Source organism: Adiantum capillus-veneris, chromosome 18 (assembly GCF_014529385.1).
Source record: "Adiantum capillus-veneris isolate H3 chromosome 18, ASM1452938v2, whole genome shotgun sequence".
Classification (NCBI taxonomy): Eukaryota; Viridiplantae; Streptophyta; class Polypodiopsida; order Polypodiales; family Pteridaceae; genus Adiantum; species Adiantum capillus-veneris.
The window spans coordinates 120,509,390-120,533,994 of record NC_140948.1 but is presented as its reverse complement, the minus strand read 5'-3'; the positions used below and the strand labels follow the sequence as shown (position 1 = coordinate 120,533,994).

At 43.4% G+C, this 24,605-nt stretch overlaps 1 pseudogene; it reads left to right on the top strand.

Annotated features, from left to right (window-relative positions):
- Nucleotides 1-57: 57 nt before the first annotated feature.
- On the top strand, nucleotides 58-8,620 carry LOC147436306 (uncharacterized; annotated as a pseudogene).
- Nucleotides 8,621-24,605: the final 15,985 nt, after the last annotated feature.

The window sequence follows — 24,605 nt, the reverse complement described above, 5'->3', positions numbered from 1 at the left end:
TATCTTTTCGAGCCTTCTCTTTGTGTTGTCTCAAATGCTAGTGATGAGAAAGAGAAAATGATTGATAGCTTTGAGGTAACTTTTTGTAGTATCAATCTTTTGAATATAGATGTATATATAGTATCTATTACACATAATTTTACTATTTCAAGCAGCATGACCAAAGTGTGTTAGTCAAAGGAGATTTCCCGGGGCGGTCACTTTTTAGAATGTGTATGATATCACGTGAGTTAACCGGAGAGGATTATTAAAAGACCAAAATGTATAAAAATGTATATATACAGAGAGGGGTGGAGGTTTTTTAAATAGGCTCACAGTGTAAGTATAGTATGTATATTGGGTATTATTAATTACCTCTTGAACGCACGTGATATAGTGGTCTTTTGATAAGTGACTGCCCGGGGGGAGATTTTTAATGCTTTGATGGTATGTCAGAGGTAAATATTTCATCATTTACTTTTTGTTATCTCTTTTTAACATAACATGCTTGTTCGTGAAATATAAATTTGTTCTACTTGTAAGCCGATAAGTTTCACTATGGGAGAATGTTGTTGTTACCGCACAGCATTACAGCATAAGAGGAGAGAGAGAGCTTCAAGAAAGAGAGAGATTGTATGTTGTAGCCCCGCTGGCGTATTTTTTGTTTTTTTCGCGAGCATTACCGCAATTATTACCGCACATATAGCCGCCCATATTACCGCAATAGAAAAATTCTCCACTCGGCCTATTCCTCTCCCACTTTTCCCTTTCTTTAAATCCTATTCTATTTTGTTACTTTTCAGAAATTGGTACCCCCTTTTTGCATGGAGTGTAAGAAATCCCATTCTCATTGGGATTTTTAGTACCTCTCTTCTCTTTGCTTACCTCATCTATTGGTATGAATCTCCTACTCTACTCATTTATACTCCATGAGATTCTATAAACAAAAATATTTTGTTTCCACCTCAAAATTTTATGTCAACTATGCATTCATATGGAAATGGCTAGAGAACAATGATCAAAATTGTATTGTCTTGCGTTCATAAACAAATAGCCCTTTTGTACAGCATAAGTAGAGAAAGAAGACAAAATCCAAAAGATATTTATTACTTTTCATCCTCCAAGAGATCTCTACAAGTGCTTACATCCATGTCCAACCCCATGGTAGCTAAATCAACAAATAAATCTATTGATTCATCCTCTACAGCCTCTCCTATTGAATCATCATCATCCTCTCCATCCTCGTCCTCCTCCTCACTATGGTTGGTTATTGGGAATGGTTGGTTCTCCTCGACCTCAATTGCATCATTGTCATTGGCGTCTTCTTGAGATGGTATGGTGGGATCTGCCAAAGTCTCTATGTTAGTATGTGCAAAGATAGATCTGCTCCGTGGTGTAACTGGAATAACATACCAAAGTCCTCTTCGATACATACAAGGCACATAAAACACCTGAAGGTCATAGAGCAAACAACAACATGAATGTAGTTTTATATGTATCATATAATGTTTTAGTGAGTTGCACATGAACTTTACCTTCTCACAACTACTAGGTTGCACCAAGTTGTTGGTCTTCCCGCGATGAAATTGCCCGGAGTCTACCATATAGAGCCCATTCTCATGTCTCTTAACCTCACCCGCAAACCATCGGCAATCAAAGAGATATTTGTGAAATGTTCTGAAATCCACTTTGATTATCCTCTCTATTGTTCCACATTCCCTCACCTCTTGTGTTGTCGTGTCAAAGATGCCCATAACTCCACTATCGTGAGTGGTTCGACGCTCATCTATCTTGTGGGTTCGAAAATGACGTCCTTCGGACCACATAGAGTTGAATGTGAAGACCTGCAAAAACCAATCAAGATAGATGAGAGAGAGAGAGATATATATATATGACACACACACACACACACACACTCGCACACACATACTAAACACATTGAGTATATTACCCTTAGTAGAAATCCTCGCGCGTACTCCCATTATTTAGGGCTTATTTGTTATCCTTGTGCCTTGGCCTTGGTCATGGCATTGTGTATCCACCCAACTGGAATTAGATCAGGGATTTGGAAAGCTCTTTAGGAAAGGGAGGTGCTCGCCTACGCCATGCGACCTCTTTCATGCTTCCCTCTCCCTTTCTCTCGTTGTACGCACCTCCACATACATATCCACTCATTTTCCCATGATGGGAGCATTGAGTAGACAATGGTTGTTGACTATGGCTTGAAATTCCCTATCCAAAATCAATAGAGAACCTTTCCCACTTGGAATGTTTGCGTGTTTTTTTGGATCCTCTTCCTCCGTCTTTAAATGAGGCAATGATGGGTCTATTGTGAAAAGATATTGAGAGACATACACAAAAGCCTCTTGTACAATCCAACCCTCTGACATGCTTGCTTGAACACATGAAACCATTAGTGATTAAAGTAACCAATAAAAAGCGTTGTGAATACAATCCAATCCTAATAAGGTTTAAAGCTTAAGATTGATGAATACCTCTGGTTGTGATTGTAGCCTTACAAAGTCTTTTAAGGTCTTTAGGAACCTCTCAAGAAAGAACATCCACCTGGAGTGAACCACACAACAAATGGCTATCTCCTCAACAAGATGGAGCAATAGGTGAACTTGGCTAACAAGGATAGAACGTGGGAATGCATCCTCAATAGCATGAGTTGCTTCAATCGTTAGAAGTCGAGCTGTTGGAATGGCTGAAACTTCGATTTCTTTGGAACTCACAAACCTGTAACCAAAAAACCCTTCATAATCTTCATAGTAAAGTTAGTCTTCAAAGTAAAGTTTAGGAGGGAGGATCAAATGTGCTATACCTGACAACTTCTCCCACCTTGAATATTGAAGGCCTTTACCTTCGTGTCCGCAAATCCACTAATGCTAATTGGAAGCACAAACTATTGCACAAAAAAAAAGATTTATTAGTATCCAGAACCCTAAACTACATACACACACACTCACATATACACACACACACACACTCACATACACACACACACACACACATTACCTGACGAATCTTGTGCCAATCATGGGATTTGAGCCCATACAGTTGTGTGGATCCTCCTTTCTTAGTTTTAGTGAAGGCACCCTTGAGCGAACGCATATAACCTATTGGAGTACGGATGGATGCAATGACTTGTTTCATCCGCTCTTGATCCACCCTTGATAGAATCCAAAGTGCCTTTGGAAGAACCATCTTCCCCCGAGGCCCCATGCGAGGTGTGGACGAAGGAGGGAGCCTCCTTATGGCCCTCATGTCCTCTCTAGCCCCCAATGAATCTTTCTTGCCTACCATGTGATCCCATATATCTTGCCCAACATTTTTGAACACATGCATTGGATCCAATAGGTGTCGGATTTTCAATGAAGCCCAATAGGGTAGTGATAAGAAAATAGAGTACCTAGACATACCCCTAGGTGGATCATTGGGAGGAGGCAATGTGTTGTGATGCTCGTTCCAATGTCTTGCCCAATCGGCCATGGTCCAATGGAGTGGCTCCATCCCATTGCACGGTGGAGCATAAGATTGATGTGTGGGCGGCAAGAAGCGATGGTTATTGGGGTAGATCACCTTACCAAGTAGAGCGGGTCTCTCTATCACGAGTGAGGGTCCACAAGTTGGGCATGCCCTATGTCCATATGTCGATAATCCTACAAAAACAAAAGACATAACCGCATATAAGTGACCAATGCAAAGACATTAAAGAGCGTCACAAAGTATAAGCTTACCAGAAATCTCTCCAAGCCCGGGGTAATCATGCATGGTCCACATGAGAATGCACTTGATCATTGTGCGCCGATCACGAAGTGGTCTTGATACATCAAAAACATTTATGCCCACTGGCCAAGTATTCCATGAGGTAGACCGATGCCCAAATGGGTTTACCCCATCACTAGCCAGACCAAGCCTCAAGTGACAAGGCTCTTCTCTAAACTCCGGCCATGTCTACTCAATGTGTTGCCATGCCGGCGAGTCAGCCGGCACTCTCATAACCCCATCGGTGGAGCGATTTGTCATATGCCATGTAAGAAGCTCGCTTGTTCCTTTGGTGCTAAATATGTGCTTTATGCGGGGAATGAGGGGGAAATGACGAAGAACCTTGGGAGGTATTGTGGTTCCTTGCATTCCCTCTTTGTACCTTGATTCTCCACCCTCGGGGCAAGCATCAAGCCCTGCATGTTCATTGCGGAATAGCACGCAATCATTGACACATGCATGTATGCGATCATAGTCCATCCCAAGCCCTGTCACCACCTGTCGTGCCTTCCTTCGATTTTCTGGAAGATGATTGCCTTTAGGTATCATCTTGCCTAATAGCCTATGACATAATTAAAGAACACTCATTATTGCATATAACCACTAAAAAAACTCACAACTAACACTTATTACACTTAAACGTACCTCAATAGTGCATCGACCCCTGCATTGCTCCATCCAAACATTGCTTGAATATTCAAGATCTCAACAGACGCTCGTAATATGGAGTAGGAGCATCCCTCATAAAGAGCGGTGTGTGTTGCTTCTAGCAATGAATCTTTGGTTTTTTGGGCGGCTTCTTCACATGCACACTCAGGCTCACACTCATTCGCCGCCTCACGTGCAACAAGATCCTCAACCATATTGTGCAAATGATCTTCCTCCACCTCCATGTGGGGCGGGGTGGTGGGGAGATCCCCATATGTGGTGGATGTAAGATGCGCATACGCTCGTGTGGACCCACCCACATCGGACGGTGGGTGTGACCCCCCTCCCATGACTGCTTCCTGGTGCAATCACTCTTCCGTCCTCCTCCCGCCTCCGCCCCCGGTCACACTCCAATGGGGAGCGACATCAATGGATGCCAAAACCCTCGGATCGCTAGTTTCCATTCGAGCGCGTCTCTCGGATCGTCCCATAGTCCATAATCATCCACGTGAGCCAAGCATATACGCCGAAGCCGTGCAATCGCACGCTTACATCGCGTACATGGACATGGTAATCGCTCGCTCAACCATCGAGTTCGTCCCGCGCCAACCGGCGGACCCACATCATCCTAATCGACCTGCACACACGACCACACACTAAATAAGAAAAAGAAGAATCAAGAATGTTGGTACTGACATGACTGACACTCATTAAAGATAGAGGGGAGGTGGGTACAAGAGGTCATGCAGTCGGCGTAACACATGCAGTCTCATCTGAGATTTTCGCGGTAATACACACGGTAATACACGCGGGAACAGGCGTGGTAATACACGTGGTAAAATCTCCAGCAAATTTTTTTATATAAAGGGGGCACCTGCATGCCCCCGCAAAATTGAATGCCAAAAAGTCAAAAACGAGCTCCTTTTTTGCGCGGGCCTGTTTCCCTCTCCATCTCCAAGCTCTCTCTCCTTCTCCCTCTCCATCTCCAACCTCTATTACCCTCTTCATCTCCATCCCCACCATATCCAAGCGATCGAGGTCACGATTGTAAGTGCTCGAACTCTCTCTCTTTCTTCTCGTTCTTCTACACACACACACGCACACACAAAGAGGACTATCGATTAGCACACCCACATGGAGGCATAGCATTAGCCCGTCTATCGATCCATAGAGGACTTTCTCGCCAAGGGCCTCTCTTACGAGGATGCTTGTGATGCTTACTACTCGCAGTCTTCCTCCCACCAGTCACAATCCACCTTCGGCTTTCGATGGTTCCGAGATCCAGTACACGACCCCGACCTGGAGAGGGCATACCACGCCCAGGCTGAGTGGCTATCCTCGCAGTAGAGTCTTCGTGGGCGGTACACACCAGCACAGTTGGCTGCCTATGGGCTCTCACCGCTTACGACACCGGGCGCCGGCACTCCGATCGTGCAGAGTGTGCCTCCCAGTGGGCCTCCCTCCACCTTACCCTCGTCTTTCCCGTCACCCGCAGCTCCCTCCACCTTGCATTCGTAGCGATCCACGCCCGCACCGTTGAGTTATCCGTCGCCTACACCACCCAGCGGTTCGAGCTCGGGCCAGCGCTCTTCGGGTGGCCAGCGCTCTTCCCGTAGTGGTGGCTCACGCTCTTGTCGAGGTAGTGGCTCGTGCTGCTTTGGTGGTGGAGGGGGCAGTGCTACAGATTCACCTCCTCCTACACCCCGACCTCCTCGCTCACCCCTTGGAGCTCCACATGAGGATGAGGACCGCGATGCGCCCGCCCCGACGCTCGTGGCTACTACTATTATATACATCGAGGGGGGGAGGTGGATCTAGGTTCCTCTTTTGGGAGGACATTTCGAGGGCACCTTAACCAGCTGATCCACTCGACATACCAAGATTGCTTTAAATCTTTCAAAGATCAGGACCCAGTCGACTTGACGTACATTCACACGACATTGCTCATGCGATTCCCTAATCCGGAAGTGGAAGAGTTCTCCAGGCAGTGGCTCGAGGAGTACGTCAAGAATTTCTTGAAAAATAAGAAGTCCAGTGTGCGGAGGGCGGCAAAGCGAACATTTGAATCTGAGGGTCACAACTATCGCCCTGGAAATGTTCACGACGAGGAGTGGGAGAAAGCCCAAGGCGAGCTGGAGGACGAGAGAGTGGCAGGTGTTAGGGCGCACACTCGGTAGGTGAAGGCGAGGGCGCAGCAAACGCCCACGCATTACGGCTCGGGCGGAAAAGCAGCATGGAAAGATAAATTTGTGAGTGCGTGTATTTTCATTTGAATTGATTTAATTTGTGGTAATAAGGTTAGGTTTGTGATATTTTTTAATTGATATACATCAAAATATTACTATGACCCGCCCAAGTCGAGAGATCCAGAGATATAGAGAGAGCCACTCCGAATATTAGACATGGTGCTGGTTGTATGAAACCAACAAAATCAATCACGAAGAATTTACAAATGCATGTCGTACAATACAGCCTGTAAGTGGGAACTTTTTTTTTTAAATGAGTGCATGCAGAATTATGTATCCATTTGTATTAATTAAAGGTTTTGTTGTTTTTTTCTTTTCCAGAGTCAAGGAGTCCCTCGAGAGGTCCCAGGATCCGAGTAGCTCAATCCTCCAAGTGTTTTTGGGCCCGTCTTCTTTTGGCCACAGTTGTATAGCCCCCATGTATCGCCTATTTGGGCAATTTTGTAATATCCAATATAATTAAACACTTGATTTTGGCCCAAAGTCTTCTTTTGGCCACAGTTGTATAGCCGCCATGCATCACCTATTTGGGCAATTTTGTAATGAACAGTTTCTCCAATATAATTAAACATTTGATTTTGGTCCAAAGTTTTTGTGCAATGAAATTGTTGTTTTTTTATTTATTAAATGTATAGGAAAAAAAAGGAAAATGACCATTTGGATGGGTCCTACCAAGGACCATCCAAATGGTCATCTGCTTTTTTTTTAAAATACTTGCATGTGCGGTAATGGTCGCGGTAATACTGGCGGTAAGTCCCGCGGAAAAAAGCACGGCAATATAGCCGGGCCGATTACCGCGTGCATTGCTGAAGGACCATTACCGCGAGCATTGACTCGAGCATTACCGCCCCCGAGATTTTTTGACTTCAACTTTTCCTTTGTTTTTGTGCGTCTATCTGAGCGGTAATGTGCTCCAAATGTCATAGTGTTTTTAATGGAAATTAACAACATTGATGGGATTAAAGAGTACCAAGATGAGGTATGTCATAAAGATTTTATATAATTTGAATACATAATCGGATTTTGTTAAAGTGTTATTTTAAAATGTAGGATGGTGCTATGTTTAATGATGAGCTTCTTCCAATGTCGTACACGGAGCTATTACACACAGGACAATAAAAAAGTGTCCAAGCAAACAAGATCTTGATACATCCATTGAGACTTCTTCATCAAAAGTTCTAGATATAATTAAGATTTCATACTTTTTTTTTTATTGAATGTTTTGGTTTTTAAAGTTTTTAGTTTACAACATAATATGGTTTTGCTATCACTTTCATTAGGAGCCATATTGTCAACGTAAGAGTGGCAGAAAGAGAAAGGTAAGTGTTCTTCTCTTTTGTTAACTTTTTATAATCTTGGAAAAGAATATTGCTTTGATTTTTAACTTCGTATTCTATGCTTTTTATATTGAAGATGAGTGAGAAAATGAAAACACTTAGTTCGCTTGACAGTGCTCGCAAAAGAGAGAGCAATGTCAACGAAAAGGTAAATAACTTAATTTAGGGGTAAACTTAATTTTTGTGTTTTAAAGAGTCTAAGTACAAGATTGCTTTCTTCTCTTTTTATGATTAAATTGTGAGTACAAGTTCAAAGAAAAATATTGATTATGATGATTTTGCAAAGATTGCAAAGGTGAGTGTTTAAAAGTACATGCTTAGGATTAGTAGTGAATCCGTATAACATATCTTATTAGATTTTTTTCTTTTGTAGATGGATTCATACACATTAAGGATATGGAGACTATCTTATTGGTGTACACTAAGAAGAGAACAGTCAATGAGATGTATTTTTCGCTTCGAAAGGTGTATCTGAATTTGAAGAAAGAGAATATTACCTTCAAGGCTTATACTAAGGATTTGAAAAATCCAGATAGCCACTTGATGGTAAAGCAAGTTACGAGTTGGCTAATTGAGATGAAGAAGATAGTCATTCATGGCTACTCACCTTTGAGTGCCAATGATATTGAACTTCTTTGTTAGAAGCATATTTCATGGCAAAAACTTATGATTTTGACTTTAAGAAGTTATTATGGTCTTTTAAATTGGGACTATATTTAATAATTTAAAACATTGCAATGTGGTGAGCTCTCAAAATTTGTCTTCTAAACGTTTTGTCTACATGATTTGTGATGTGATATTTAAGTATAGTTGTTGTTTTAATTATGGTCAATTTTGATTACAAAGAGTTAGAGATTTTCACCATATAGATATTAGGGATTATACATATAGACAAAAGAGCACTTAGGTGTTCAAATTACCTATTTAGATAATTTTGTATATGTAGAATAAGATTCTATGCTTGAATCACTACATAGAGAATGTTTCACGTTCTCTATTTGGACGTTTACTAGGTATGTATATCTAAAGTAGTAAAAAACATAGAGAATTTATTTTTTTTGTTGTATGTAGAACGGTCTAAAGTTCCTTATGATATGCTCTCAGGCTGAAATTTGAATCATGCCGTGCAAGGCCAACCCAAATTGGGCTCTCCACACCAATGTCTTGAAGCTTGATACAACTCCGTCTCAGAAAGGCACAGGTACACGTGTGTGTCGATGCAAGTATTGTGGGAAGAAGTACACTAGCACCATTACTTGGGTGATCAAGTATTTGACAGGTATTGAATGCACGAACGAATGTGGTCCATGTGATAAAATTCCGCCGCGTGTCACAGATTAAATGATTGAGGAGTACCGTCCTGCAATGGGTGGTGCAAGGAGTGTGAGAGGTGGTTCGACTGTGCAGGATTCTCTAGATGATGCTTTCATTGGAGAGGACAGCCTAGATACTCAGGCTGAGGAGGCTTCCATGCATCCCTCTAGTGCCAAGAAGAGGGCACGTGCAGGTGTTTATGAGGAGGATTCCTTGCCACATGAGAGAGGTGCAGGGGAGCCACCAAAGCAAACCACTTCGTCGAGTCGTATCTCAGCAAAGACTTGGGTCAAGGAGCGTCAGAGGGTGCCAGAGATGGAAATATGTCACACGCTTGTTGAGTGCAGCATATATTTTAAGGTGTTAGGATAGACCGATGGAAAACAATGGTCAAGGCAATTGCACAAGTAGGGCATATTGAGACTTGGACACGGCTTGAATATTCAAAGATGAGGACCACCATTTGGATAAGCAAAAGGCCTTGATTGAAAAGGCTCTCACTCCTGTGAAAGCAAGATGGCAGGAGTTTGGTTGCACTATCATTTTGGATGGGTGCAAACATTCATGGATGGCACATAATCAATATTCTAGTGTTGTCTTGTTTGGGCACCTATTTCTTGCGTGATGTGGATGCAAGGAGGGCAAGAGATAAGATCACAGGGGAGTTTATTTTTGGTCACATTCGTACAACCATCAATGAGGTTGGCAAGGAAAATGTAGTGCAGGTTGTGACAGACAATGCTAGCAACTGCAAGGCAATAGGTCATATGGTTGAGGAAAACTTACTCATGAAGAACATTGGGAAACTTGGTTGGGTGCAACCCACAGTTGCAAAGGCTACAAAGATTACTACCATTTTCCGCAAGAAGCATCATGCTCTTGCTATTTTTCGGGGCCACAGTACTCTGGATATGGTGCGATCCTCCAAGACCAGGTTTTCCTACATTTACTTGTTTTTGCAGAGGCTCTACAGGTTGAGAGATCCACTCCTATAGACTGTTGTGGATCCGAGATGGCGAGACATGCATCACTCTCAGCAAGAGCGCACAAAGCACATACAGAGGTGGGTCTTGGATGAGACTTTCTGGCAGGAGGTGCATGCCCTTTCAGTGGTACTTCAGTCGGTGTATGTTCTCCTACAAGTTACAGATATGGAGGCCTCCACCATGGGATTGGTCTATCATCTATTTATGTAAATGAAAGAGCATGTCTCTAAATGCTCTCTTTTGATTGTTGAGCGGTAAGCTGCACACGAAGCATTCTTTGCTCTTGTGTATTTTACTATTATGCACATTGTAACCTGTTACCTAATAAATGCCCATTGTGTTCTATCATTTCATCCGATCAAATATATTAGATATTGTAGAGAGACGCTGGTCGTTCATGAGCCATCCCATCCATGCGTTGGCTGCCATGCTGCATACTCTCTACATGTCACCAGAGCTATGGAGTGACACTGCCTTGAGAACGAAGCAATCGGGATACGTCAGGAAGATGTTCTCAGAGGAGGATCAGCTACAAATAGATAGAGAGTTTGCATTGTACATAAATGGCATTGGTGCTTCTTTTGTGAGACCGGTTGCATTGAGGCCAGAAGCCATGAAGCTTCCTTTGACGTGGTGGCACTCTTATGGGAGGCTTGGTCTTCTTCAACTCTTGCGGGTTGCTCTTTGTGTTCCTTCTCAAATAAGATTCATACTTATTCCTCAGTTCTCACGGCTTTAGGGTACCTATAACTATGAACCATACTATGCATGTGCAGGATTGTTGACCTGGAGCATGTGAACGTAATTGGAGCTCCTACTCTTTGATATAGACAAAAATTCTGAATCTCCTTAGTACTTCTCAATTAGAGAAGTTGGTGTACTGTAGAGCCAACATGAAGATGCTCTTAGAGACTGGGGATAATTAATTTTGTGTGTGAGGTCTTGGGTCTGATACTGGGGATAATTAATGTTGTGTTTGCTAAGTGTTTTGCTTAGTGCATGAAGCTTTCATCTTCAGTGCACTAGCTAGTCTTGAAGGAACACAAAGAATTGTATTGTACAATGTCTCTCTTGATGGGAGAAACCATAATACAAAGCCTTTTGGAGGGGGGACCGGCTCCATGCAAATCCAGTCCTCAACTGTTGTCAATAGCTTAATTTCTCTCTCTTTTGAAAGTATTGTTTATGCTATCTAACTAGTTGTTATGCTTTTTGTTGCTCTCTCCACCCAAGCACTCTTGTAATTCTCATTAGGAATCTATTCTAATGAAATGCCCACTATGTTCATGCTAATTTCCGCTACACACAAGCTTTTAGGCCATTAAATGTTACATCTCTAATGTACTATTGGTTGTACCTTTAAATAGGTGGATCCGACACAGCTGAAGATGGTAGATGATCCTAAGCCGGAGGAGGTGGACAGACAGATTAAAGACGAGTAGGAGGAGATCTCGAGAGACTTACATAGAGAGCTTCAGAGTGTGGATCGCCGTGTGACCCGGTCATGTGCAGGGACTCTCAACATTCCTTTACGCATTGCAGGTCCACATCTAGAGAGTTCGAGATGAGGGAGCATTCGCAGGGGGAAGATTATTATTTGCCATCATGGTTCATAGATTAGATTAGATTTAGGTTTATTTTGAGTTAGATTTACGTTAGATTAGATTTAGGTTTATTTACGTTAGATTTAGATTTACATTAGATTAGATTAGATTTAGGTTTATTTTGAGTTTAAGATTAACTTAGATCTAGATTTATGTTCTATGGACTAGCTTTTTTTAGATTTAGGTTAGATTTTAGTGCATGTCAATGAAGGTGCGCTTTGCCCAAAGAGCAAACACTAGTACACAACAATATGTATATTCCCATCAGAATCTGACACCTATTAACTCACACACTAGCCATATTCAATTAGCCACGAATCACCACATGTTCAATTAGGTTAGATTTAAAATTAGATTTTGGATTGAGTTTTTATATTAGAGTCTACCTTCAAGATTACGGTAAAAAAATTAGAGTTAGACGAACGGTGATCCCTCTCTTCCTCTCTATGGATGCGACCTTAAGCTGGAAAGCTTTCAACGGCATGATACTCAGATTGGAGGCCAACATGTAATGTGCTAAGTAATCCCTCGAACAAAGATCTATTGTGAAAAGATGTTAAGATGCTGTGACATGCTACAACTAGAGAAGAGGCAAAGGGGTTTTGTCCACTACATGCACTATCATGTAGACGTGGGTGTGTAGACTTCTTGTACCCACAAATATAGGCATTGACCAATCAAGACAAAATTATAACCTGGTGGTTTTGATCTCTGTGCACCTCTAGATCGAGTGTGCAGGGATTGGATACGACTAGAGAATGTGAGGTGGTTTACAGTGTGAATAGAGAGAAAGAGAGAGAGAGAGAGAGAGAGAGAGAGAGAGAGAGAGAGAAAAGACGGAGGATGACAATAGAAGATTAAATTTATGTCCAAGTTATAAGGTTTTCACCCTTATTATGAGTAGTGATGAGGATGTGGGGTCGTCCAAACGAAACACCTATCTCTCAACGAGGATCTTATGTCCTTGTAATCAATGCAAGCATGTTGTGCGACAGACAAGACACGTTTCTTTGCAGCATATTCACAAATTTGGCGAGTTTGATCCATCTATTATAGATCAAGTTGTTGTCAATTATAATTCGTCGGACTTTGACACTGGCCATCATGTAGCAATCTTGCAACCCAATAGACGTGTTCGCAGGTACTTTGATCAAGCAGCATATGTGAGGCCACAAGATGTAGCCTCTGACAGCTCGGGGGATGATCATGCAGACCACATTCCCAACGAGGCAACGTTTGAGCCCAAGATCGATGAAATGATCAAGACGATCATGGATTCAGAAAGGCTTACCTATGATGATATAAAAAGTGAAGCCGATACGGCGCGCCATTGTATGATGGAGCACGTGTGTCTAGATTGAAGGCGCTCCTGGTTCTTCTCAACATGCAGACAAAGTTTGAATGAAGTGACACTAGCGTCACAATGCTTTTCAGATGATCTATTACAATGTGTTTACTTTAATAAAAAACTCTAGATGTATAATGATCTGATAGATTTTTACACAATTGTACCGCATTTTTTTCGCTGTGTAGATTGCTCAAAGAGCACATACTGCCAACTGATAATGTGATGCCTGATTCCAGAGAGGAAGCAAGAAAGATCTTGCAAAACTCGGAGATGGATTACAATTCGATCCAAGCTTATCCTAACGACTGCATTACTTTCAGAGGGGAATACATAGACATGGAGAAGTGTCCAAAATGTGATTCCGAGAGATATCGAGTAGATCTCCACAGAACAAAAATTCCAAAAAAGGTTTTGCGATATCTTCCTCTGCTTCCTCGCATCAAGCATTTCTTCAAATGTAAGTCCATGGCCGCCCTAGCATCATGACATGAGGAGAATAAATATTTGGATGGTGTGCTACGGATTCTTGCAGATTGTGCAGCCTGGAAACATATAGATGAAACATGGTCGGATTTTGCCAGGGAAGCTCGAAATTATGCCTAGGCCTGGCTATGGATGGTGTAAATCCATTTGGTCAAAGATCAACATCTTACAGTGTGCCCCATTGTCATCATCAACTACAACATTCCCCAGTGGTTGACTACGAAGAAGGGGAACCTATGGCTAAGCTTGATTGTGCCGGGGCAGTATAAAGTGAAGAATATGGATGTGTATCTTCATCCACTATTGAAAGAGCTACAACAATTGTGGATTGGCATAGAAGTGGTGGATATGAGTCGACACACAAGCCGACGGAATGCTTTGATCAGAGGCATTCTAATGTGGACCATGCATGACTATTTCGGACTAACAGAATGCTCAGGTGACTTACACTTAAACTCAAACACTATAAATATTGGTTTTTCTCAAGCTTATCTATTATCATGTATATACATGCAGGGCTTCAAACAAGCCAATACAAAGCATGTGTCACATGTGGACCTATACTGAATGCATGTCGGGCGTCCTCATTGAAGAAGAAAATCTACAAAGTTCATCAAGCGTATCTTCCAGAGAATCATGTGTTACGCGGACGACATTTGGAAAGAGAGACACCGAGGATGTCTGCACAAGCATGTTTATAGCAAAAGGAGATGTGTGATGACGGTTTACCCCCAGGGATGAAGAGACTCTCTTTATGGTACGAGTTACCATATTGGCCCCGACTCATGATCAATCACTTTCTAGATCCAATGCACATATTCAAGAATGTGGGTAATCTGCTATGGGACCATCTGACCGGAAAGAAAGACACTTTGGGAGCCAAGATTGACCTTAGAAATGTGGATCGTATGGAGCAATATTGGCTAAAGACAGCATCCGATGAATCGATAAAACTCCCTAAAGCGCCATAAATTCTCACAGGGGCCCAAGAACGCAAAGTAAAAGAGACCATTCGATCTGTACAGAGCTCCACTGGCGTAATGCACTCGCTTCTGAACGTGTTTTACTAAAGAAGGAAAGCTTACCGGTTTGAAGTCACACGACTGGCATAAACTGTGTCAGGTATGTTCATAGTGGAATATATCAAGTGGGAATTGTGTAACAAATTCGTGTGTGGACTTTAATATCATTGCTACACGTGTTTTGCAGTTTATTTTACCGGTGGCCATTGAGGGATGTTTGTCTCTTGACGTCCGTAACACAATCTACAAACTTGCAAAGTTGGTACAATGGATCTCACAAAAGGAGATCAACGTAAACTCCATACCATTCGCCAAACTAAACGTTGCGGAGGTTGTGTGCATGTTTGAGAAACACTTTTCTACTACCATGCTAACCATTCAGGTACATCTTCTTGTTCACATAGTTGATGAGGTGAAAATAGCTGACAGAATACATTCCAGATGGATGTTCTTCTTAGAACGTTTCATGAAAACGCTCAAGGGATATGTGCGTCAGAAGGCACGTCCGGAGGGTAGCATGGCAGAAGGTTGGCTAGTATCAGAGTCCCTAGTGTACATTGCAGAGTGGCTAGACAGATTTGATAAAGCCCGGGACACGCTATGGGGTACCATAGATGATGAGCGCATATTTGGGATTTTCATGTGCAATCTCGGTGTTGAGAAGAAGATGATGGAAGATCTAGAGGCTAAAATCAACCGATTTTGCATGCTTCACAATCCAGTGATGCAAAAGTGGATTTCACAATATGAGGATGCAAAGCAAGAGCGACAAAGGGCACGAATTGAGTGGAGACGGTGAACATGACCATCGATGCACTATCCGACGGGTCTGGAGAACCTACCAACATTCATGAGCTTAAGATGGTTGCACAACCAATTGGAAAGCGCACAATAGTGCGGTAAAGAAGTGACTAAGGAGGAGTGGGAGTACTCTCAGGGTTGCGCGACCAAGGTAAGTTCGCAATGTACAACTAGTGATTTTTTAGATGTTTGAACGGCCACTCATAATCTTTGTTGGTTGTAGTATAAGTCATACACAACAGCATGGTGTAAAGGTTGACATTTTAGTATGGAACGGATCGACAAAAAGCGTTTTACTCAAGATTGTGGAATAGAAGTAGAAAAATGGACGGCAAACAAAAGGGAGGTAGAAATAAATCCAACGAACAGTCTAGTCGACGACGGTCCTCTGATGCAGATCCTGTGGTAGCGGAACTCACTTACTTCGGCACGCTACAAGAAATTTTGAGGATCGATTATAGAGGATTTTTTGTCGACTCGTTTGACGTGCAATGGTTCAAGATAATCACGGAGGGTCGCAACGCTACTGTGCGTAGAGGAGAGTCTGGTTTTTTTGAGGCGGATTCAACTAAGAAATGGACTGACCCAAGAGACACTTTCATACTACCCGAGCATTGTGAACAAGTAAGTATGTAAATAGTTAACATCCAATTTTAGACGTTATGTGCTTGGAAGTTCTTATGTAAGTTATGTGGCTCTGGCAGGTAATATTTCATCCTATAAAGTCTGCATCAAACTGGTGGTACATCATAGAGGTAGCTCCTCGTAGTGCACAGACGTATGAAGGCTACCATGTGTCAATCACAACGGCATCAATAGAGGAGATCGGAGAAGATGCTCAGTCAGAAGCCCCTGAGGTGCTGCCATCAAGATGCTACTCTCTATGGGGTGCATACAAACGATCTACAAAATGAAACGAAGGACATTTGTTTAAACAGAGAGCTCTATATAGATATAAGAAGTTATGCTGAGCTTTGCGAGGATGAGAGAGAGACCTCTTAAAGACATAAATATTGTATTTGAAGAATTTGGCTCCGTTTTATAATATATACTCTATCACGTGGCTTTTTGTCCATTACTGTCTATATGCGTCATTGCGTCATTGTATTTAATGGTCTTTGCATCCACTCCAGGTACGTATGCTCTAGGTATGTTCTCACAAACAAGGACGATGGGCACTGCGCTCCGAGTGCGATGGAGACTGAAGCTGCAATCACGAAGGCCTTCTCAATATAGATGTTGCTCGTCCCACTGCTAGATCTAGTTGATTGGGTGAAAGAGACACTAAGAAGCACTACTACTGCTTCTCAATGTCTCTTTCACCCGATCAATTAGATTTAGTGGTGGGGCAAGCAACTTCTATGAGCAGACCTTCGCAATGCAGGTGCTTTTACAAATTCACAGAAAGTCAACGAAATCTCTCTACATAGGAATCCCTCCCCCTTTATGAGTCCTCTCTTTCTCTCTCTCTCTCTCTCTCTCTCTCTCTCTCTCTCTCTCTCTCTCTCTCTCTCTACTTGTCCATGTTTTCTTCTTAATTCATTCAATATTAAGATTAAATATTCGTGTGTTTAATGCAGGTATGGATGATGATGAGTTTCTTTCTTTTTTTTCACCCCAGCAGAGACAGTGGTATGTGGAGCGTCATCGCTCTGGAGAACCATATCCGTTCCTACTCCTTTAGCGTCTCCCTCTATTTCGGAGCATTCAACGCGCTTCGAAGCTTCGGTGTCGATGAGACAGTCTTCACACTCGTTTAGGCACCGGCTCTCTAGTGGTGGTGGCAGCGATTGTTGTGGGAATGCCACTGCCGATGCCTCGACGCCGCTTCGTGTTCGACAAGGCTCTTTACCCTCCCCTTCTTTACCGTCCCCACCGCAGCCACGACATTGCCATCTACACCAGGTTTTGCACGGCTGACGGTCGTTCCTAGCAGCTACACACCACTAGCTACTCCTCCAAAAGTCACTCCTAGCTCTTTACCCTCCCCTGCTTTACCGTCCCCACCGCATCCACGACATTGCCATCTACACCAGGTGCACGGCTGACGATCGTTCCTAGCAGGTACACACCACTAGCTACTCCTCCAAAAGTCACTCTAGTCAACACTCCTCGTTCCGGGGCCCAGACTCCAGTGGAGACACTTGACGTCCTTACCTCCATCAACACGCCGCTAGAGACCCCTACCGGGACACCCAAGTTCGCGCGTCACCGGCGACAGGGCTTGCCTTACTCCGTCGACTTCAGTGGCAGCGTCACCTTGGATAATGAAGGTAAGAAAGTGATCTCGCACATGCGTGGTCTTTGCTCTCAGGTATTTAGACACTACATACTAAACACCTGGAGTGAAGTACCAAGTGATTTAAAAGACAAAGTCATCATCATGCTGCATGACGAGTTTTCCGTTTCAACACGTGATGACCGCTTCAATGAAGACCTGATGAAGGTTCGAATGCGCGAATACTGCAAGCACAAGCGTTCCGAAGTGCAAAAAGCAATTAAGCATAGGTGGAACAGACCAGATTGGCTGGTCAAAGAAGAAGAATGCGAAGAAAGCAGCACGCGAGAATTTCGACAAGTGGAAGCAACAAAAGGAGGCAGCCAAAGCGTGAGTAAAGGCAAGGAGCTCGCACCACTTAGGGAGCGGCAGGTGAGCATCATTTGAGGCCAATTTTGTAAGTGTTTTCGCATTGCTCTTTAGGTTTGATAGTTTAAGGTTTCAGGGTTTTTAAATTCTAACATAATGGATTCTTTGTATATTTTGATAGTGGTCGATGAGTGACAGGACGTGACCCCACACCGTACGAGCGCGAGTACGCAGGTAGGAAGGTCTTAAACGCCCTGATAGACATTCTGAGTTCTCGAGGCGGCATGGTTAGTATTAGGGTTTACTCTTTTCTATTTGTCGTATTGTTTTATAAATTATATCTTTATACTTACAGAAAGCTATGTTATTGTTTTTTTTTGCAGAATCCGACAAATATGCCGCTTGGACGCGATGAGACGTCTGATTAGACGACGTCAATTTAGCCGTAGCTAGATAGCATTAGTTTCCTTTTGTCATAGCATATGTATCATGAGATGACGTTTATACGTCTTTTTGTAACTATTGAAAAACCATGTATATTTTTTTAATAATGACAATGTTGTTGTAATTATTACATTTGCAAAGTTTAACAGTCAAGTGATTTTGCCTATGATGTGTACAATTGTCATTGATTTACTTTCATCAATTTACTTTTGTCAGTTTTGTATCTTTATTCTGCAAACAATACTATGGATGATGGAGTTAATGATTATATTGTCTTGTGGGTGACTACTTTGGGTCTATATCTAAACTTACACTTTCTTTCAAAGGTGAATCTGGGCTTATTTTGGATTCATTTAGATTTACTCTATTATTGAAACATTCAATATGGTTGATGGATTGAATGCATGCCATCAATTTTTTTCCCTCTCGGACGTCGCTATAGAAGGCTTTGCAGCGTCGCTATGAACGTCGCTATAGGTGGCTTGTAAACGTCGCTATGAACGTCGCTATAAGTGGCTTGTAAACGTCGCTATGATTGTCGCTATATAACGACGTCTATAATGACACATATAGTGACGCTCATAGCGACGTTCTCGTATCGACGGTCTTAGCGACAACAGAGAGTATAAAAACTCAATGTATTTTCATTGCTAATAGCGTCACAAGTGCATACAACCTCTTGTAGTGGTAGTGTAACCTTCATCGTCCAGTATTGCACATGTAATTTTGTCCTTCTTTGTAGAATTTTTAACATTAGAGATTTTCATAAAATAGGCACTTTGTAAGCTAGGGGTAGGGGAGGTTGTGCTACATAGCATATACCATTTTTGTACGGGTTTTCTTCTATTTACCCAATTCAGGTACAATCACATACCATGGCTGATAGCAATGATGTTTTTCGCATGTTGTCTATTGATGACAAACTAGATGGAGATAAGTGCTTATTGTGGCATACATGATGCAACATGTTCTTGTTGCAAAGGGCATTTGGAACATTGTGCAAGGTTTTGATATAAGACCAAGTTCTATCGATATAGGTTCAATGATGACAACGCAGGTATTGTTTTGCTCCTGTCACCCAGTCCAGTTTCCCACACAAGCACGGCCTTGCCGCCCCTCTCTCCTCTCGCTTGCCCTGGCCGCCACCAAGCCGGAGCTCTAATAGCCTATAACGCCCTCCGTGCACAATTCTCACACACCATGCTGGCAAGCCTGTAGTGCACACGTGTCTCACTTGCACTCTCTTCGCAGACGAGTGTAGAACAATCACAGCAGGCAGAACCTTTTTTCTGAGACCAAGGTTTCCTGACAGCGGCCTTCACCATGTCAGCGACACAAACAGCAAGAAACAAGCTGCAAGAGGCCTCCTATTCAGCTGCCCCTTTTTGAAGGCAGCCACACAAATCTGCATAGCAGCATGACCAACATCCACAAAGTCAGTCTCAGGCAAAGCAGTCTTGTTTATTCCATATGCCAGAGCGATTGGATTCCTGTCTTCTTCACGGAGCTTTAGTGTCGGGCTATGCTGGATGCAGCATGAATCTCGGGCCTTTGCCCGCTTCGCTTGATGCATGAGACTACTGCCACATGAGTTTGCAGATTCTTCTCTGCAATGGTCTTAAGGTTGGACAAGATCATGCCAAAAATCTGCGTAGGGGGGAAGGATCTGCTCTCGCCAGGGGATAGCCATCTGGTCCTTCCGTGACTTTGAAAGGCAAGAGACACAGATCCTGTTGTACCTCGGGATCATTGAATTTTCTCCCAAGAAGACGTTTGATCTGTGCAACAGTGTTTTTGGGCGTCATGGTGAGTGCAGCAGAAGCTGCCGTTCCAATAAAGCGCTGCTTGTCATTGAAGGAGACAATCGCTGGGGTCTCACGCTTGGACTCATCATTCAACACCATATCAATCCCACGCTGCCGGGCAACTGCAACAATGCGGTTCTCGTTGCCTACATCAAGACCCACGACACTCATGGCTGCCACCGGAATAGCAGAAAAAATTTGTCAGAAGCTAGGATTCCTCGCCCAACTTGACGCAGCAATGCAGAGTTTGATGAGAGGGTGAAGCACCTGCAATCAAACCAAAAGAGGTGAAACGAGAAGATTAGGGTTTGAAGCGAGCGAGGCAAATCGTTTCTACCAGAACTGTGTGGGAGGAAAAGTGTGTGCGCGCGCAAGGCAGTGATAGAGAGGAGAGAAGAGATTGTACACTTACAGAAGAGATCTCTGAACTTCAGAAGCCCGCAGTGATAGGTTCAGAAGCCCGAAACTCTAGCTGCACTTCGAAGAACATTTCAGAACTCGGTGCTTCAAAATGCACGCATCTCCCTCCTTCCAAGCAGCGGCTAAAATTCGTGACGTGGCAATTAGGTTCTTGCCATCACGTTTTTCGCGTCAAAGTAGGGCAACACACACAAGTTGGACGCTGCGTCTGCACGGTTTTCGGGGTTCGTTTTGCCTCTCGCACTAAGCGAGCGACCTTGCCACAGGAGCCTAGCTGGTTGGCGCAACAAAGTCCCCGCGTATCTATACTAAGGATAAGGGGGGAGCGAATTTCGGTTCCCTCCCCCTGCCACATGGCGCGACCTCCTTCTTCCGCCGCATGTCTTCTGCAGCCCGGCGACTCAACGAGAGAGAGAGAGAGAGAGAGAGAGACTCAGGAGGTGCCTCTCGCACGTGGGGCCTGTCAAGCGCAGTGTGATGAGGACTTAGGAGCGCCCGCGGCCCCCCGCCCACCTTATCGCACGTGGATGTGACTGGAAGGGGAATCGAGAGAGAGAGAGAGAGAGAGAGAGAGAGAGAGAGAGAGAGAGAGAGAGAGAGAGAGAGAGAGAGAGAATGCTCTGTCAGCACGTGTACTCACTGTAGAGAGAGAGAGAGAGAGAGAGAGAGAGAGAGAGAGAGAGAGAGAGAGAGAGAGAGCAGTCTCACGTGGAGAGGAGGGAGATGAAATGAAATGTTATATTAAACGTCTTCAAAGGGCAAAGGGTCTATGAGACCAAACTCATACAATCTTGGTGGAACTAATACAATGTCTGATTACAAAATAAAAATGAAGTGAAAAACTAAAATAATTATCATCATCATCGTCAACGCCCAAGCATCGGGCAAGGGGAAAAGGAGAAATTCCACCCCAAAATAGAGAAAAATTAGGACGAGTCGGGACAACCACGCAACCTCATGTCCGGGAGAGTGTGTCTCAAGTTAATATCGTGTTGTTTTCGATTCCAAAAATGCATGTTGGGGGCAAGGGGAAAAGGAGAAATTCCACCCAAAATTTTATAATTTTTAAAACTTCCTCTTAGCAAATTCCCTTTCTTGAATTGGAATTTTGTATCAGTGTTTGGGGAAAATGTGTCTCAGCTTAATATCGTGTGGTTTTCAATTCCAAAAATGCATGTTGTGGGCAAGGGGAAAGGAGAAATTCCACCCCAAAATAGAGAAAAATAACCTAATTTTTAAAATTCCCTCTTCGCAAATTCAAGAAAGCGAATTTTGTATGTATAGGAAAATAGTTTTTTCGAACATTGGGCCGGGTTGTTGGGATCAACCATCGCAGTGCCATAGCAGGTTGTGGGGGCGCCAACTACGGTGTGGTGAACCAGGGTAGGCCAGAGAGAGAGAGAGAGAGAGAGAGAGAGAGAGAGAGAGAGAGAGAGAACCCTTTAGGATAGAAAATTTGCAAAATAACTGGCATTTTTAATAGACGCGATTTTTTTCCTTATCTCCAGTGTTTGGGAAAAATTGATCTCAGCTTAATATCGTGTCGATTTCAATTTCAAAAATGACGGTTGATCAGAGCAAGGAGAAAGGGAGAACTTCCGCTCCAAAATAGAGAAAAATAGTGCAATTTTTTAATAAAACAAAATAATTTTTAAAATTCCCTCTTCGCAAATTCAAGAAAGGGAATTTTGTATGTTTGGGAGAATAGTTTTTTTGAACATTGGGCCCAGGCTGTTGGGGTCAACCGTCACAGTGCTGTAGTAGCAGGTTGTGGGGGGCGCCAGCTACAGCGTGGTGAATCAGGGTAGGCCAAAGAGAGAGAGAGAGAGAGAGAGAGAGAGAGAGAGAGAGAGAGAGAGAGAGAGATGTATGGGAGTGACAAGGGTCCAAGAAAAATTCATTTTCACGAACATGCAAAAATACCCTTTAGGATAGAATATTTGCAAAATAACTAGCATTTTTAATAGTTTACGCTACTTTTTTGAAATTTTCACGTGATTTTTTTCCCTTATCTCCAGTGTTTGGGAAAAATGTATCTCAGCCTAATATCGTGCCGATTTCAATTTTAAAAATGCTGGTTGAGAGCAAGGAGAAATTAGGGAGAACTTCCGCTCCAAAACAGAGAAAAATAATGCAATTTTTTTAAAAAAAATTAAAAAAATTCCTCTTGAAAAAATCAAGAAAAGGGGAAAATGTGTCTCAGCTTAGTATCATGTTGTTTTCGATTCCAAAAGTGCATGTTGAGGGCAAGGGGAGAAGGAGAAATTCCACCCCAAAATAGAGAAAAATAACCTAATTTTTTAAATTTCCTCTTCGCAAATTCAAGAAAGGCAATTTTGTATGTTTCCTCTTCGCAAATTCAAGAAAGGCAATTTTGTATGTTTGGAAAAATGGTTTTTCTCGAACATTGGGCCCAGGCAAGGGGAAAAGGAGAAATTCCACCCCAAAATAGAGATAGAGATAGCCATGCCACTGCCGAAGGCGGCACCGTTTTACTAGTGTGAAATAAAATTTTCCTATCCTTTTTTGTGCTCATGTGCGCAAAAGAGCTCCATCGGCTTCGTCCGGATTAGGTGGAAGTCGAAAAACTTCAGGGTCTCACAACACATGTGCGCACCCTTGGAAGACCCGGATGTGCGCACCCTTGAAAGACCCGGATAATATACTTGACGCACACAAGTTTTTTAATTAATCTCCCACTATGTCTGGTCGTTTTTGAAAAAGTGCAAATGGAGAATCTTTTGAGATGCTTAGCTGCTTTCGAGAAGCCTTTTAGAAAGGCGGGCGGTCCTCTCTCTCCCTCTCTCTCTCTCTCTCTCTCTCTCTCTCTCTCTCTCTCTCTCTCTCTCTCTCTCTCTCTCTCTCTCTGTGTGCGACACCTGGTGGAGCTCCGGCCATCCTCTCTCTCTCTCTCTGGAAGCCTGTCGAAGCCTCTGAAGGGCGATGGGCGGCAACTCTCCAAGGCGTTTAAGCCACGAATGGCCGGTGGTCTGCAGCTGAGTGGCACGAACCGAGGCGAGAGCTGTGTGTGTGGATGTGTGCGGGGTATGCAAACGAGTACTGGTAGGGTCAACTACCTCTCTCTCTCTCTCTCTCTCTCTCTCTCTCTCTCTCTCTCTCTCTCTCTCTCTCTCTCTCTCTCTCTCTCTCTCTCTCTCTCTCTCTCTCTCTCTCTCTCTCTCTCTCTCTCTCTCTCTCTCTCAACATTGGAGTTGCCGGCGGCTAGCGTTGTAGGTGAAGGTGGGAAGCAGGCAGGGGTTTTTGCGTGCAGGGACGAGGGCTCGGAGGCCGACATGGAAGGGGGGATGCAGTCTCGACGAGGCTGGGCTACAGCCTCAACTCAGTCCGCTCAGGTAACCTGATGGAGTCTGGAGGCATGAAGGCTGAAGCCATCTCATGCAAGAGGGTCTCTATTGCGATGAGCTGCAGACAGTTCAGGCGCAGGATGGAGGTTGGGGGGGAGATCAGCATCTCGGGAGGGAATAATAAAACTATTGGGTTTTCTTTATTAGTATGTCAGTATGTGAGGTTCAAGCCTACACTGGCTTACTAATATCTAATCCCAACAAGTGATGCAACACGTTCTTCTGTCAAAGGGCATCTGGAATATTGTGCAGGGCATTGATGTACGTCCTGGTTCTGAGGATGTAGGCGATGTTGAGGATGATGCAGGTCTTGCTGCAAGTATTTCTGCTATTAGAGTTGCTTTGCCTACGGTAGAACAAGCTCGTTGGGATGTAAAGGATGCGCAGGCTCATGCATTGATTGCGTTGTCTGTGAAGCGCACCATTGTTCCTCACATCCGTTCAGCAA